The sequence below is a fragment of the Melanerpes formicivorus genome, unplaced genomic scaffold, assembly GCF_026170545.1.
Source record: "Melanerpes formicivorus ecotype bairdi unplaced genomic scaffold, bMelFor1.0.p_v2 SCAF_59, whole genome shotgun sequence".
In the NCBI taxonomy this organism is placed as follows: Eukaryota; Metazoa; Chordata; class Aves; order Piciformes; family Picidae; genus Melanerpes; species Melanerpes formicivorus.
The window spans coordinates 3,616,102-3,633,972 of NW_027142411.1; the positions used below are offsets into that span (position 1 = coordinate 3,616,102).

The window sequence follows — 17,871 nt, forward strand, 5'->3', positions numbered from 1 at the left end:
TGTGTGCCCGGTGTGCGTGTGTGTGTGTGCCCGGTGTGCGTGTGTGTGTGTGCGCCCGGTGTGTGTGTGTGCGCCCGGTGTGTGTGTGTGTGCCCGGTGTGTGTGTGTGTGCCAGGTGGATGCTCGCTTAGAAATTCGAAGGAAGCAAAGAGATTGTCTTTGTTTTATGTGAGATGATGGTCCTTGTTAGAGGTGTACATCGGCTGGTACCGTGACTGGGTTTATAGAGCAGCAGAGGTCTGGGTGTCTTGAGAAGTGGTGGTGCCAGTCCTGTGGAGCTGCCATAAACTGCTTGGGCATTCAGAGCTCTCAGCCTCTGGCTGGAGCCACACACAGCCTGCAAAAGGCTGTCTGGGTCCCCAAAATGACACTGATGGTATACCCACGGGCTGCTGGAGATGCGCAGATCAGGAGGTTGGGAAAAGGTGACTGTAGCTTTTAAATCTGCTGTTTCTTGATGTTGCTATTCCCTCATCCCAGTGCTGGCTTGGAAAGGGGCAGGGGTGCTCCTGGGGAACTGTTGTTTTCTGTGGGCGACAGGTGGCTGAAGCTCCAGTGGTTGTGGTCCCCTTCCTTTACCTCTCTGAGGCATGTGGGGAGTGCATGCAGCTCCCAGCCACGGGAGGGTTTGGGTGTGCAGCTCATGGCATCAGGAGCACTGGCCTGTCTGGGTATTGCTCTCACGAAAGGAGGTTAGAGTGAGGTGGGGGTCAGGCTCTTCTCTCTACTATCAGGTGATAGAGTGGAATTGTGCCAGGGGAGGGTTAAGTTGGAGATTAGGAAAAAATTCTTGGCTGCAAGAGTGGTCAGGGATTGGCACAGGCTGCCCAGGGAGGTGGTGGAGTCCCCATCGCTGCAGGTGTTCAAGAAACGTGTCGCCATGGCACTTGGGGCCATGGTTTTGTGGCCATGGTGGAGTTAGGTTGATGGCTGGACTCAGTGACCTCAGAGATCTTTTCCATCCAAACCAATCTTAGGTTCTATGCTGTTTGTGTATCATAGGTAGCAAGGTGGTTTTTCACTTGGCCTGAGTGCCAGGCAGCACTCCTACAGAAGGTAAGCTGGACCTTTCTGGGGAGAAGCTGCTGTGTTGCCAAGGTTAAGGCTTGCAGAAGGCTCTATTTTCTGTTCTGTCCCTTTCCTCTGAAGAGGAAGGACTTGCTAAGTTTTTGCTCGGTGGTTGTGGAGACTGTTTTGGGTCAGCACGTGTTTCTGGTGCTTTGTGGAGCCTTTGGGGTGTGAGGAACAAGGCTGGAAGCATCATGGAGCCGCTGCTTGCCATGCATCTTGTGGTGCTGCTGCCTTGGTCAGTGCCAGGCGAAAATCCTGCCGTTGGCAATTCTCATTCTGAATCAGGAGTTGTTCAGGGGTGTTAGGAAGCTGGAATTCACGCATACAGGGAATACCTTTCTAGTCAAAAGGCTCTCAGAAGGCTCTTCCAAGATGCTGGCATTTGATGAACAGGTAAGCAGTCCTTCATAGAGAACAAGTGTTGCAAAGAGAATCTGGGTTTATTGCCCTTCCTAGGCATCAACTTGTGCTTGAATCTTTTTGTACTTGAATAGTGGTTTGCTGTGTGGGTCTCCCCCCCCTTTTTCCTGCTGTCTCGAACCTGAGGGCTTTTTCCCCCCCCCCACTTCTTCCTGCTGTTTCTTGCTTTTCAGCACTGCTTCTTCCCAGGCACACAAATGATGTGCAGTTTTTCTTTGCAGCAAAACAACTCTCTTTTTTGCTGTCCTGTAAGGGGTATGTTAGCTTCCCTTTACACCCTGTGCTGACTCCAGTTTTAAGTGCTGCCACTTGCCTCTTGCTGCTCAAAACAGGGCTGTGTCAAGAGAAATTGTGCTGCTGCTGTTGTTTATATAGTAGTGCTGTAATAGGAAAAGGCTTATTCTTGGTACAATGAATGCTGGTACACCAGAAATCCTGCTAATGATAGTGATTAATGGGTGCTGCTCAAAATAGCTATCACTGCTGATATGACTAATTGTGCCATGTGAAAAGAGCTCCTTTATTCCCAGTAATCTCAAGGTGTTTCTACAGTTTCAGAGAAATGTCTGATGTGTGCAGACAGATAAATGCACAGTGAGCTGTGGAACTTGCAGTGAAGTATGGCAGCTCTTTAGGAGCACACTGCAGTGCTGCAGAGCCACTGGGGGCTGAAAAATGAAGACTATTTTCTTGTGGTTACTGTAGGTAGATAGAATATTGCTGCTGTGATTGGATGTTAGCCAGAGCACCACCCTACATGTTGCAAACAAAGCCAGGGTATTGTTAGTAGCTGTAGAAGGGGGTTTATATCATACATGAAAGATGACATTTGCAGCAGCATGGGTAACCTCAGCACAAAACACTGTGCTGGGGCGGGCTCAGAGGGCAACTGGCTCTGCTAGGCATGACAAAACCCATGTTCTAATTGCTCTGGTCCTCCCAGTGCGTGGTGATGTGTCTGCATTAGCGATTCTGCACCTTCCTTGGCCTTTGGGTGATGTGCTGGAGGCAATCCTGTGCTCTCCAGGCAATATCCTGTTCCAGGTTCTGTTTGGATATTGCATGTGGAGGCTGAGGAGATGCTGGAAGGTTGTATATGGGAACTGCAGACCATAGAAAGTGCTGTTTCTTGATAGCTGTGAAATGGGAACTTCTGCCTGGCAGGATGGAAAAATATTTTGGAAGTGAAGTAGAATTCGTCAAAGCTGAGTTTCAGACTCGCTGAGAAGAAGAGAGTAGAAGAGAATTAACCAGGTTGGGGGAGACCTTTGAGATCGAGTCCAGCCTATCATCCAACACCATCTGATCAACTAAACCATGGCACCAAGCCCCTCATCCAGTCTCCTCTTAAACACCTCCAGTGATGGTGACTCCACCACCTCCAATGGCCAATCTCTACGAAGCACTTCTTCCTAACATCCAGCCTAAACCTCCCCTGGCACAGCTTGAGACTGTGTCCTCTTGTTCTGGTGCTGGTTGCCTGGGAGAAGAGGCCAACCCCCACCTGGCTGCAGCCTCCCTTCAGGTAGTTGTAGAGAGCAAGAAGATCTCCCCTGAGCCTCCTCTTCTCCAGGCTAAGCAACCCCAGCTCCCTCAGCCTCTCCTCACAGGGCTGTGCTCCGAACCCCTCCCCAGCTTTGTTGCCCTTCTCTGGACACCTTCCAGCAGCTCAACATCTTTCCTAAACTGAGGCAGCTGTGCTGTGTTGTGCCTCTGGCTGTGCGTGGGTTTCTTCTGCAGGTTTCTTCTCTCTGGCAGGAGGGATTTAGACATTGATCCCTTCTGCCTCCAAAGAAACTCTTAAGCTGTGTGTGTGTGTGCAGGAAAAAGAGGCATTTGTCTCACAAATATTGCTTTGCAGCTTAATTCCTGATTTGGGCTAATCTGATCTCCTAGAGTTCTGTGAATAAACATTTTTGATCCAGTCCCTGAATTTTGCCAAAACAGTAATTAAAGAACACATTTTTCTAGTCTTGGACCCCTCAGAAAGATGATGTCGGTGTTAGTGAGGTGTGTTCCACTTCGAAATGCTCCGACGGGACAAGACACATTGTTTCGAGACCTGTGGTCCTGAAGTGCCAATCATGTCCAGTTCTGCTGCAATTAACGAAGATGGGTTACTTCAGAGAAATCTGGGGGGATTGGTCTGTGAAGTGGTGCTGAGGTCAGACCTTGCATGAAGCAGACTGACTTCCAGGGAGCTGCACTGGAGTGGTCTTGGCACATGAGTGAAAGAAGGGGGTGTGTGTGTGGGGAAACGGTGAGACAGAGTCCGGAAATGCTGATTAACCTCTGGAGAGCGAAACAAAAGTGGAATGTGAAGTACTCCAGGTGTGGCTGGGGGAATCCTGAGATGTCTGTGAGGGAAGGTCAGCGTGTGTGTATCTGGGGTGGGAGTAGCAGAGGCTCTGTGGGGCTGTCAGGCATGTTCAGGGCCGCTGCAGCAAGCTGAGCGTTCTTCCAGCTGCAGCATTGCATGCTTCAGTGGTACCTTGGCTTCAGTCTAATGGGGACATACAGCAGCTTCTCAGGGCAAGGACCTATTTCACTTGAGTCACACAAGTTGGGTTTGGAATGGGATGTTCTAGGGCTTTCCTCTGAAGAACTGTTTTCATGAAGGAAACAAATACTCTCCCTTCTAAGGAAAGCCCTCCCAGGAGAGCATGGGAGGCTCTTACAGGAGAACATGGTAGCGCTGGTAGACAGAGTTTTTGCTTTGTCAGTTAAACATTTAACCCCAAACTGAAAGATTTTGCTGTAGAGAGCTGTCCATGTTTTTTATAACAAATTTTTATCCTGTCCTTTGGGGTTTTTACTGTTAAGGTCACATCAGAGAAAATAATTCCCTAGGAACCATCTTTACCTCCCTGAACTGCAACCAGTTCCTGCTTCTGTTTTCAGTAGAATTTGGTGCTTGAATTGGCTTGTGCATATTTTCTGGTTTAGGCTTGCTAGTTGTTCATTGTCTTCCAACATAGCTCTTTGCCTTCTTTGGGGGCTTTTGTTCCTTGCTTTTCTAACAAGTTTCCTCCTTTTCTAAGTGGCTAGGGTGTTTTTGGTCAATGTGACTTTGTTCTCTCTAGTCACTTCAGTGGGGCACTTGTTGGCTGCTGCTGCTGCTTTCTGGTGTCTCTGTACAATAGCACTGCAGGTTTGGTTGGGCTTTGTGGTGTTTTTTCCCCTGACACTACATGTGTTATGAGGGAACATGTCAGCTGTCTAATTGAGCTGTTGTTTAATAACAGTATGTGAGGTGTGATTCTTGTTTAGCTGTGCTCTCCAAGTTGACATTTAGATGGTACTGATTCCTCACAGGCGCCGTGCAGCAGGGCTTGCAGTCTGTGAATGGAACGCCACTCAGCAACTTGCACGGTTTCTGAGTGCAAGGGAAAGTTTGTTTCCCTTGGCAGGAATAATCTTTAGCTGGGGTTCTTTAATGCTGTGTTCTGCCATGCTGTATCTTGGGAACTTTGAAGCAGTGTATGGGTTGTGTTGTAGAAGAGAGGGTGGGAGAAGAGTAGGAAGAAAAAGTCACGCTGGATATTTTCTCCTTTTCTCCACAGTGTGATTCATTCATGTGAGAGTTAGCAGGCAGTGAGATGTATCATTAACCCTGTCAGGAACTGAGTGGTTTTAGTTCCCCAAGCAGAGTACCTCTCTCTGGTAACTCCCTATGTTTGCGAGTTTCTGGAGGGTGTTGGGAATTGGTCCGGATTTACTGAGGTAAACTTAACATCCTTTGAAGCATGTCCACATGGTCTGTGTGATACCAGGATATTCAGAGCAGTGTTCCTAGGTATTTTGGTTTGTTTATGGAAGTTGGACTTCCTGCTCTTCTGTACATGTGACAGCATTTGGCTGATTGTGCCTTAGGAGAGCGGCGCAGAGAGTCCCAGCACCAGAGTTTCCCTAGAGAAAGATAAAGCACCTGAATGTCTACAACTCACATTCCAGAAAAGTCTGGAGATCTTCAAAGTGTTTCTTCCTAAGAGTCTTAAGTGCAAGATAGTATCTTAAAGCATTCCTTAAATGCAGTCGAAGCTGACAGGCTCATGCAGAAGCAGTGAGACATTGGTTTATGTGGCCCACCGTAGAACAGACATGCTGAAAGCCAGCAAAAGCTGTGGTGGTGAGAAAGGACACAGAAACACTCTTCTTGTTGTTGAAAGACTCTTCTTGTGGCTGCACCCTCACAGCTCCAGTTAAAGATGGAGTGTCACAGGGGAAAGATCACTGCTGGTAAAGGTAACTATGCCGTACTCCAGAAGATTTGAGGAGCATAATCTCTTCCCTTTGAGTATTTCCAACATGTTCTCAGAATGCTGTTAGCAAGTCTTGCACCAGATGGTATTATGTGGAGGGAGGAAGATTGCAAGGAGGAAAAGGCAACCTACGAATTGCACTCTTCCAGATCTAGATGTTCTTCTGCATGCATCTTCCAGTGCCACTTCAGTGCAGCATGAATTTGTTGCCTCCAAAATTGTGCTTGTCCAGGGAAGGGAAAAATCAATGCCAGCATCATTTGTTCAAGGCACCTGTGTTCAGTTAAAGATGGAGAGATCCTGAGGTTGTGACAGGATCCACCTTCACCAGTGCATGTTTTATAGCTCCAGAATAAACTTCATTTAGCCCCTTACCAAAGCCATAGTTATAAATGAGTCTTTTGGGCTGAGCAGTGTAGTTTGCCAATATTCAAATAATGAGGTAATGAGAGAACTGCCTTTTATTTCTACAGGAGGTGAATGGTTATAAGCAGGTGATGTAACGAAGAACTTTGATGTGGTCTGCTGCTAAGTACGTATGGAGCAGCTAGAAAAGCTAAACCCTCTCATTTACTCAACAAAAAGCAAAGGAGAATGGGGGGAAAACAAGTGCAAGTGATACTAAGTTCAGTTCTGAGTAGTGGAAATGAAATCAGCACTGCCAGGGTGCTGGTGTTGGCAGGAGGGGAGGGCATGAGTGGATGCTTGTACATTCTTCACCTACAGAGAGCAAACTGGGCATGCTTTCTGCCTCGCAGTGGAGTACAATTAAGCTGTGCAGATGAGGAGTACAAATAAACTGTCTACCTGGGCAGCTACCAGCGTAGGTGCAGGAGGTGTAAGGCTTGGGCAGTGTTACAACTTGCACTTCTGTTTTAGCTGGTTTTGAAGAGAAGCTGCTGAAGTTGCTGCAAAGAGCAGGGTAGGTTAACTAAAAATTAAACTTCCTAAATGAATGCAAGCATGAATGGACTTCAGGTCTGTGGCTTGTTTGTCTGCAGAGAATTCCGTGCTGGTGAAGGCTGTGGAGTGCTGGGAGGAAATGCCAATTATTAGAACAAAACACTGAACAAAATAACACAAAAGGCACATCTCCTGCTCTTTGGAATGTGCTTGGTTCTGGACTAAACTGTTGGAAGAGTTCTGGCTCAGGCAGCTTCCCGTCTGTCTGTCTGTCCGTCGTGTGTTGCTTTTAGGAAGGGAATGAAAACATTTTCTCTCAAGCAATCCTATTAGGTCTCATAATAAACTTCTTTGTCTAAACATTGCAATAATTTCCAGGGCAGCAGATTGTGATCTCAAATTCAGCACTTGGAACTCGCTTCAGGCCCGAGGAGGGGAGTGAGTGTTGTAAAGTTTGGGATGGCTTAGTGCAAAATAACTTTGGTAACTGGCAACCTTCGTGAAGGATTTAACCTGAGTGTGTTCACAAGTCCTTAGCAGAAGCATATTTTGCACATCCAAGCTATCCACACTAATCTAAACCTTCCCCTGCATCTAATACTGCTCTTGAAATAATAGTTTGGGCCCTGGGGCAGCATGTGGTCGAGTTGGGCAGTCTTTGGCCAAGTGGACTCGACTGCTCTGTCCCTGGGGAGAAGTGGCCCATCCGACCTGTGCTGTTGGGAAGGTAATCTGCTGCTTGCTTTTGTGGTTAGAAAAGATTCTGCTCTGGCTAGGAGAAATCTTTTTGCACTGCAGATGTTGCTGGATGTGAAATCTGTTGAAAACCACTAATGATAGATTTTCTTTGGTTTTACACAGGAATGTTCCATTTTTGTGGTGGTGGGTTGGTATGATAGAGTAAATCTGTAGTTGACACACAGGACTGAGGGAAAGGTGGGGTTTTGGGGGGAAAAAGTGCCTTTTCCTTTGAGGATGGCAGGAAAAGAGTTGTGGTGGTGTTCATTTTGGGTTTTTCCATTTTGGTGTCTGGAACAGCTGGATTTTGGGAGGTTTGATTAGGATTGTCAGACAAATGAGTAACAGACCGTGGTTTGCCTCTTAATGATGTTTCCTCTGAACGTGTATTAAAAGATTGTAGCTGCCTTCCCTTTTCCTATCTTGGTGACCTTGAGGGCTGCAGAGGTCCCTGGCTTTAGAGCATCAGGAGGTGGTTTCCTCACTGAATCTCTGATGGTGTTTGAGTGGTGGCTGATCAGATGTCAGAGCTGCTACTGCAGCCCCCTTGGTAGTGTCTTTGATTCTGGATGCTTTTCAGAAGAGTATGCTTTACTCACACACCGTGTTGATGCTGCTGGACTGGATGCCCCTGCTTACAGAATCTGGAGCTCCTGGTTGAACAGCTTCTCTGCCTTTAAAGGTGCAGTGTATTAAGTTGAATTTGTTCCCAAACAGCTGCACAGAGTTAGTTGCTTGTGTAGCATGTGACATGTGGTGGTGTGGTGGCAATTTACTGTGTTTTTAAACTAAACTTCTCAAGCCAGTTTCTGAGGAAATGTATACAGTGGCATGCTGCTGCTGATCTCTTCAGAATCATCCTTAGCTGCTGCTTGTTTCATGTTTTCCTGTGTGCTTCTCCATCCCTCACGCTCTTGGGGCTATGGATGGCCTCTGCCTTCTCTCGTTTCACCCCTTTTGCTGTGTCTGTTCACTGGGAAAGGGCTCCCTCACCTTTGTGCAGAAATGGAGGTAACACTGCTAATATGACTGGTAGTCCTTGGCTTGGCATTAAGTTGTGGCTGGTTTACTGCTTTTCCTGAGACACTCACATGTTGCTGGGCATGCCTGGCAGCCTCCCCGTGCAGCCAGGGGCTGCTTTGATCAGCTCGGTACAGTCCAGCGTTACTGATCCACGAGGGCGCATCCTGAAGGAGGAGCAGTGGCTTTTTACTGAAGAGCTGGAGCCGATTTTGTTCGGAGGCTGTGGTAGCACAGATGAGGTAGCTTCTTTTCAGAAATGGCAGCGGTTTGAGGGCAATAATACATTGTGTTTCCCTTGTAGCCGCTGATTGATACCTTCTGTTCCGGAGGGTGCCTTGCTCTGCTGTGGTGGTTGTTTTGCACTGCAGGTCCAACCATGTATCAAGAACAAACAGAAGGGGAAGGCTAGTTCCTGAAATTCTCTGTAATACCTAGTGTTGCTCTCCTTTAACATAAGGTTTTGTGAATGCTACAGTGCTCGTAATTACAAGTGCAGATAGGGATGTGTGCTGTATTTTGATCCAGTGGTTTAGTGTCTTGAGGAGTAAATTACAATATGAATGCAGGGCATCTTGTGTGCTGTGTCTGTGCTAAATATTTCTCTGCTGAATGAATCCTAGCATGAGCAAAGCTAATCTGGTGTGATTTGGAACAGTAGCCTTGGAACAGACATTATTCAACTAGATATGTGAATAGTGATGGCAGTGCTTGGCAGCATGCAAAAAACCTGACCCTGCCTGCAAGCACTGTTGACTTAGAGGACTTCTTATCCCTTATTTAGCTGTCTCCAGTGTTTTGTGTTGAGATGGTTTTCTTCTTTTTTCCTTGCTTAGTGTCACACCACTGACACGAAGGCCACTGCCTTTATGGCATTGTAGTGGCAAGGAGGTGGTGTGGGGGAAAGTGCTCCAGCTGAAACAGTCTAACCCGCTGATCTCAGGAGGCATGCATTCTGTGAAACAGCAGGGACCAGTAGCTGCAGCTGTAGAACGTCCTGAGAGAAGGATCTGATCTTTTTGTCTCAACCTGCTACTCACATCCTTCCACGTGGAGGTGTAGCCTCAGCTCGGCCTGGTGGGAAGCTGGAGGTTGCGTGGCAGGTACTTGTGGCTTGCTCACACTTACATCAATGCCTCTCCTCCTGCTCTCTGCTTTGCTTGTTTGTTTTCTTTTCCCTGTTCAAAGGATTTGGTTTCTTGTTAAATACCTTCTTATTGAAGACTTTGGTGAGACACATAGCAAAGCAACTACTCATAAATGGAGTGAGCAATCACTGAGATCACTCAGTGTAATAGTTGAGAATTAGCAAATAATTAGGTAAAAACTTTCCATTCACTTATGAACAGCAAGCTTACATCTGACACAAATGGAGGTGAAGTGCTCAGATCTTTACAGTATTGGCAGGTGGTACAAACCTGGATGCCACAAGATCTTTTTCATGGGTGTTTTTGGGTAGCTGGGTTTTAGAGGCATGGCAGCGTGGATGGCTTAATGTAACGCTGAAATGGCTTTCGTCAGTAGCAAGGACCTTTGCTGACCAAGAAAAACCCACTGTGCTGTCCAACTCAGGAACAAAGAAATGTCCACATAGATGGAGTGTGTTTCAGCTTCTGAGGCAAAGAACTGCCAGCATAATCACCTGAAAGATAGAGAGAAAGCAGCCAGGGGAGAATGTTCTGTTCCAAAGAGGCGGCGTTAGCTGTGAGAGGAGATAAGCCTCCATTTTGCAAGTGGCTATGCTGCTTAAAATTCTTTGTTGATATGCATACAGCAAACCAAAAGGCAGCAGAATGCCTTCCTTGTATCATTTGAGAGCCCTAAGATACAGTTTAATCTGAGGTCTGAATATTATCAGATTGATGCACTGTAATGAGAAGCATCAATTCTGTTGTCAAGCCCACAGACACCCAGGCTTCCTCGGCTGTTGAATCCGGCCACATTCTTTTCTCCCTGGGATAATGTGGGGGTTTATCTACTGCTTCTCCTGGTGGTTTGTTGCTTCTCTTTTCTTCTCTTCCCCCCCTGCTATACACTTTAATTCCCCTTTCAAAGCGTCCTGTTGGCGTGTGCTGCAGAGGGAGGATTGGAATGTCAGCTGAAAGGTGGGGAGAGGAATCTGCCGGGCTGGAAATGCGAAAGATTTCCTGTTGTTGTAAGCTCGGTTTGGGCTGGGTGCTGGTGCCCAGGCGGCTGCAGCGCTGCTCCGGCCCTCCTGCTGCACAGCACTACGTGAGTGGGAGCCGAGGATAGAAATCCCTTGATGTGGCAAAGAATGCTCTGATTGTGGCTGCTCCGAGGGCAGGACACATTGTTCTAACTAACCGCCAGTGCGGAAAGGGGTCTGGGCCGCGGCCGGGGCCGCAGGGGACACTCGGAAGGCAGGTAGTGATTTCTAGATGGAAATCTGGGGAAGTGACTTGCTGATATTCCAATCCCTTAATCAAGGAGAAGGTACATCAGGTAAGCTGCACATAGCAGGTGTGCAGGAGATACCTGGTTTGTGTTGTGGTTCAGAACAAAGACATTAATAGGTACCTCAGCATCTAATGAAGATGCCCCTCTCACACTGTGTCCTTTAAGCTGGCTGGAGTGAATCTGGAAGGCTGGCTGTTAGCAGTGTGGTGACCTCACCTGCTGATGCTGGTGGGCTGCAAGTGGAAGGCATGGTTTTTCAGAAATCCTTCTCAGATTGCCTTTCAGAAATGTGGAAAACCCCACCAAAAACCTACCCCCTCCCCCCCAGCTGAAAAACCTGCTTCAGTGAGCTGAAATGTCCTTTTCAGATGCTGAGGGGTTGGAATGTTTCATGTAGATTACTGCATGTTAAAAGGTTGGTTTTGACCCAGTATCATTGCATGGCTTACCCAAAATGGAGAGATAGACTGTTGTGCATCTCCAGCCTGCACCAGTGATTGTGCTCCAGGAGCTCTTTCCCAGTCAAGTATGGATTTTAAAGCGGTGCCAAGGACGGATTGACTTTGGTCCGTGCTTGGTTTTCATTCCTTATGACCGGTGAGCAATGCTCTCCCATCACTGAAGCCACCTGTCCTGCCTTCCCCAAGTTTGTGAGAGATGGGAGTGGAAACAGCTTTGAAAAGGTAAAGACCTTCTTCGTGCTGTCCTCAGTGAGGGCTTTGGAATTGCTTCTGGAACTTTCACCTACAAGCAGAGACTATGGAAAACATCAAGAAGAAATACTCTGTCTGTTCTGTAATGATGGAATTGTTTTTGAGTAATAAAATGCTTCATGAGTGCAGCATTTTGAAAGAGTTGGGTTGTTGGACAGTAGTGCTGTGAAACTTTTTCCACTTCAGTAACAGCATCCCTTTGAAAACAGACTTGCAAATATTTTCCTAGTGCCATGACAGATTTTTGTGGTTGTCATTCATTGACATGAGAATCTCAGGGATGCTTGTGGAGATGTTTCCAGTTGTCATTGTGGGGTGGGTTGGAGAAACTTTCAAGCACTGACCCTTAAGAGTCGGTGAAGCTGCCATTCAAAACAGGGTTTTACAGCATGCTTTTTGCAGGCCTGCCTTGCAGTTGTCTTATGTTGATAAAGTCATCTTCACAGAATCAGAGAGTCATTAAGTATAGGAAAGACCTCTTAAGATCTAACCATCAACCCAGCACCAGCATGGCCACTAAACCACATCCCACCATGCCACGTGCTTCTGCCTAAGTAAGGAAAGAAAGTGTTGTTACTCACCCCAGTGGCCACCTGGGAACGAGCCTGGTGTTGGGCTGCTGCTAGCATGCTGACTTCTGCTTCATGGTATCAACTGATCTGCTAAGTGTGCTGGTGAGATGACTCTTGGCTTCACAGTTTCAATACATGCTGTTTTCCAGTCCACTTCAAAAGCCAGCTCTGCTACCTTAAAAAGTTCTTGCATTTGTTTTTCTCTGGTCTGATTTATGTTCACTTATCTGCTTTTATTCTTAATTGCTAGGGGCTGTCCTCCCACTTGCAGTATTCAATTTCTGTGAACTACCAATAAATTCAAATTATTCCCTGCTGAGAATAGGCTGGGAGCTGAAGGAGTGGGAGGGAGAAAGTAGAACAGACCAAGGGTATTTACTAGAACTGCCTGTGCAAGCCTGTGTGGAACGAGCTGTGGTGGTTGTGCAGCAGGGGGATGCTGGATAGGTAAGAAGCAATCCAAGCACATGGGAACAGCTCATGCCTTAAGGACTTCAAGGATTATGCCTTCATTCCTAAGCTTGCTTCTCTGGTCAGCTTGTCACAGAGCTGATGACATCTGCAATACAGAATCAGAGAATCACAGAATTGCTTTGGTTGGAAAAGGCCTCCAAGATGACCTGGTCTGACTGGTGAGCTAAGACCACCATGGTTGCTAAATCGTGTTCCACAGTGCCATGGCCACGTCTTGAACACTTCCAGAGGTGGTGACTCCACCACCTCCCTGGGCAGCCTGATCCAGTCCCTGCCCACTCTTGCAGAAAGAAAGTTTTCCTAATCTCCAACCTGAGCCTCCCCTGGCAGACTTTCAGGCCATCTCCTCTTGTTTTGCCACCCGACCCTAGGGAGAAGAGCCCAAGCCCCAGCTCACTCCTGCCTCCTCTCAGGGAGTTGTAGAGAGAAAGGAATTCTGTCATGTGGTGAAGTACTGGGGGCAGTCTCTTTGCCATGAACATTCTAGACTGACTGATTTGCTGACCAGTCCACAGAAGATGTAGTTGGCCTTGTTTTGGAAGGCTTGCTGCTAGCTTGGTATAAGCATCATAAATACTGTGGTGTGTGAGGACATGGGAATTCATATCACCAAGGTGATCAGAGGGCTGGAGCACCTCCCTTGTGGGGACATGCTGAGAGATTTTGGGCTGTTCAGCCTGGAGAAGAGAGGTCTCTGAGGAGACCTTAGAGCAGTACCTGATGGGGCTCCAGGAAAACTGGGAAAGGACTTTTTACAAGAGCTTGTAGTGACAAGATGAGGGGCAGGGGCTTGGAGCTGCAAAAGGGCAGATGTAGACTGGAGATTAGGAAGAAATTCTTTCCAGTCAGGGTGGTGAAACCATGGAATAGGGTACCCAGGGAGGATGTGGCCAGGCTGGTGGGAGGTGTTCCTGCCCATGGCAGGGGGGGTTAGAGCTAGATGGTCTTTAAGGTCCTTTCCAATCCAACCCAACCCATTCTATGGTTCTCTGCCTCTCTTCCCCACTAACTTGCACTGTGTGCAAGGGAAGGTGCTCAGAAGTGAGCAGAGCAGTCGCTCCAGGTGTGCAGGGTGAGCACACAGCCAGCTGAGCAGGGGCAGGCCTGCCCTGCGCGCCGTGGGGATGCTTGCTGGACCCAAATAGCTCATTTGGGTGTGCTTGTCACTCTGGGGAGGGCATGGTTGTGTCAGGCTGCAACCTCCAGCCTGGGGACACATCCTGGAAACTTTCTGTTTTTCATCACATTGGAGACAGAAAAATATTTGTTCACTCTTTGGGGAGCTGTTCTGCATCAAAGTGCTTTTGTGGAGAGCTAGTGTGTGGAGGAACATTTTTGCTCTGGCAGCTGTACGGGTTTGGATATGATTGATAAAGCTGTGGAAGAAGCTAAGGATGCTGCTAACTAATTAAAAGTGTACATTCTGACTCCTGCCATTGTGGCCATGGTACACATCTGATCCAGCAGGCCATTTCTATTTAGGGTAAGAAGTCTTACAGAATCAATGGCAAACAAATGACCTCCCTCATCACTCCAAATAAACCCCAAAGGATGTCAGAAGCCTTCCTTGGTCATAAACCCCTGGAACTGGGACAACTTTAGCTTCACATCCACACATCCTCTCCAGGTACCCAGGCATTGCTTTGCAGGCTGCCCTGAAGAGCAGATCTGCTGTGTCTTAAGGGCTTGATCTAAACCTCCTAACAAGTGAAGCTGTTTGGTTGCAGTGGAGCGAGGACAGTGGTGTTGGAAACCTTGGTTGGTTGGTTGGCTTTTTCCAGAGAGGGCTTTTAAACCCTGCGTTCCGTATGGTTCTAATGCACTGAATGTAAAACTGTCCTCAACAAGAAACATAGGGCTGTCAGTTCTGGCCTACTCTGTGCTATCCTGGCTGTGGGAAGCAGGGTCTGGATCATGGAGGATATTTGATTAACAAAAAAATTGGGATAAGGGTCATGAATTGTATGCTAGAAATAGAAAATAAGATTAGAGGTTATGTTTCAGGCATGGAGCTGTCTCTGGGGGGAGAACAGAACAAGGTTACTTCAAGGTTTGAAGGCTGGTTGGGGGATGGGGAGAAGGGAGGAAATCCAACAGTGGCTAAAAATGGTGCCTGGAGTGGTTTGTAATAATAAATAAAGTAGGGATTGCCAGGCATTGCCTCGGTGCCTGGTGCTGGGTACTGTGGCCTCCTCCTTGCTGCTGCCAGATTAGTCATGGGCAGCGCTTGATAGCGGGGGGGGTCCTGGCTGCCAGCATGCCCTCTGCACAAACAGTCCTGCTGGTGAGAAGGTCGCTTATTCTAAATCTAGTACTTAGGAAACACATCTGAAGGGGCTCTGGCCAGCTCTGCAGTGGCTGCACCCGCTGGTATTGGCAGGTTGCTTCCGTGTGTTTGGCATCTGGGCAGCGTCTCGGGCCTCAGCTGTGTCGCAAGTCTGCAGCAGAGCCCTTTGCCAGCACAGCTTACCGGGCAGGAGCCTCAGCACCGCTTAATGGGAGCCTGCTCTTGCACCTTGATAATCACTTTTAGTTCTAATTGGCACTTCAGAAGTTACCACCTAACATTGTGCTCCTTTCCAGTCTTCCTTTGTGAACAGGATTCAGCTGTGTTACCACTGAGAGATAACATGGCATGTGCTTAATGAGAGAGGCAGTCAGGGTCCTCCACTGGTGCCTGCCACATCCTTGGCTGTTGGTGCCAGGTGCTTCAGGGGGAGCAAACCTGAGTTCTCAGAAAGATATCTAACACCAAAGAAAAGTTTAAGCTTATGTCTTCAGGTTTGCTTATAGATGCTTGATCTCTACTGAAGAGATCAACCAGGTCATGTTAATTTGGTTTGGGGATTAAACCATGACATCTGGTTCTCTTCCAAGATGCATTGTGCTGGCATCAATATCCCATTGTGTCCTCTGCTGGGCAGAGCAGCTCTTGCTCAACTCCACGCAGAAACATTGGCTCATAACTTGGTGAGAGATCAGGGCTGTGATTGAGGGCTTGGTTGTTTATAGAAAGCTGTCAGAACTTTTGCTTTCAGGATTCTCAGGTGAGGTGTTCTGTGCCCTGTGTGCTGGGAAGTGGGAAGCAGGAGTGATAACTATTCACCAGTTCTTCCTTTTGTTGGGAAGTGCTTGGGGAACTCTTTGGGGCAGAATTGTTAAACTAAGAACAATGTGACTTTTTTACAGGCAGAATCCCCTGCTGTCAGTCAGATCACGTCAGGATTTGTCTGAACATCACTTTGACTGATCTGTGCCTTTCCATGCCATAGACTTAATGGAGCAGCTAGGGGCTGGAAGCTGGAGCTGTGTGCTGCTGAGACGTGCCGGCACAATTCCATCTATGCAGTTGTTAGCAAGGAGCTCTTGTGTGCAGTTATTTATACTCCTTGGGAGCATCCACACTGCCTATGAGAAAGGAGATCTCTTTTCCAAACCTGCACACTTAGTTGTGGTTACAAACAGTGAAGTTCATTGTTAAGCGTTAGCTCTGGGTTTCAAAGAAGCAGGAAAAGGACAGTCTGTTAAAATATCACCAGCTTTTGCCTTTCTTCATAGAAGGGAAATCTCTTTCATCAGGCTAGACTTCCTAGGAAGTGAAAAATCGCCTTTTGAACCCAGAAGTTTCTTGCAGCTCAGTCAGTGTAAGGAGAGGATGAAGACATAGGGCTGCTGTGGCATTCCTCAGCCTTCGTTCTGCAGCTTTGTGATTTGGAGTTGACCTGTGGCCTCTTTTGGCATTTACACTCTGTGGATGAAAGGCAACAAATTGTTCTGTGGACTGAAACAGAAGGCAGGATTACTGAAGCAGCTAATAGAAGGCTCTAGATCCTGGGAGTCTGGAGATGTAGCTGTTGGCATTGGGGTGATACTTGCAGGGCCACAGGGCCTTGCTGGAGAAGGGCAAGAGGAGAATCCTTTTGGTCTCCAGTGCATGACTTGTGCTTGAACCGATTGCTAGCGACATTTGCAGCAGGCTGAGCAACTCAGGGAAGGACTTTTGTGAGCTGTCTGCTGTGCAGAGCAGGCAGAAGAATTAGATGAGTGTTAAGCTTTAGGTGTTCTTGAAGGGGGAAAGGCCACATTTGGCACAACTTGGCTCTATTTTTCCCTTTTGATTTATATTGGAGGTTTATAAAGTGGAAGGGTGCTACGTTTGATCTTGTAACTAATCATCTGCTGAACCCAGCTCTGCAGGATGAGTTAGTGCTATTTTAAAAACCTCATCTATATTTAATTAAGACTTATAAATTCTGGTCTTAATGAGGGGAGTGCTGTGCCCAAGACACACAAGCAGCTTTTTTGATTAGGAAGCAATGAGGCAAGGTTCTGAAGCTTGCATGCTACCCTTTGGACTTCTTTAATCTTGAGGATCTCAAATTACTTGGTACCACTGTTCCTTCACCAGCTACAGAAAGCCCTTCTACATTAATGTATTTAACCACCTAGATTTGTTAGGAATAAAGCATCCTGACAGGTCCAAAACTCTCCTCTTACAAAGATCTAGTTGAAGAATTTCAGTTTAGTTTATTTGGAAATAAGGTCAAAGCTGTTGAGCTGCTGCTGCTGCAATTGCTGTTTACAGCTGTATCCTGTGATGCTTTTGGAGTGTTTTATGTACACAGCAGTGTTTGGGTTTGTTCTAGGAGGGAGCCTGCTATTCACACTGGCTTGCTCTGGTTTATTCATATCCTGTGACAGTGAATGAGATAGTGCTGTCTGTGTACAGATTGAATTGCCAGCCAACTTTGGGCCCAGCTATGGTAAACATAATTATGTTCATTTGCTGTAGAAGTCTTTTTTCCTTAGTTTAACATTTCCATGATTACAGTTTTCTGATAATTCCATAATTTTCAGCATGAGAGGGATATGAAAGGCCTAATCATCATGTCCCTCTCTTCAGCAGAGAATATAGTTTGTTTTCCTGGGCAGAACTCCAGCTGTTCAGTGATGAATCTCCTGCTGCTCAGATGCAGTAAGCCCATGGAGTGTTGGGAAAGTCTCTTCTGTGAGTGCAGGAGCTGTGGTGTGGAGACAGGAATCTGGATTAGCTACAGGACACAAAAACTGGTGCCTGCAACTGTCATGAGGCAGTAAGTGTGTGTGCTGATGTCAGTTTTCCTCCTTCCTATTTTTGGAAATGAAATATCATTTCAGAATGCTTGGTGCTTTACAAGTAGCAGACTTGGTGTTTGCCTTCTCCCCCAGCTCATTCATTCAAAGATAAAGCTTCTCTGATGCACTGAAGAGAACAGGGATGAGTGAGATACTGGATCTGGC

The 17,871-nt window shown here is 47.2% G+C and overlaps 1 protein-coding gene across 3 annotated transcripts in view; it reads left to right on the forward strand.

Annotated features, from left to right (window-relative positions):
• The window catches only part of GARRE1 (granule associated Rac and RHOG effector 1), a 54,458-nt gene that overhangs the window by 1,152 nt on the left and 35,435 nt on the right, over positions 1-17,871 (forward strand). Inside the window, exon 1 of one of the 3 annotated variants that reach the window (XM_068161668.1) lies at positions 12-1,464. The exons of the other annotated variants lie outside the window; for them this stretch is intronic. The gene's annotated coding sequence lies outside the window, so the exon portion shown is untranslated. Of the gene's footprint in view, positions 1-11; positions 1,465-17,871 lie in introns of those variants that run through there. 3 annotated transcript variants of the gene reach the window in all.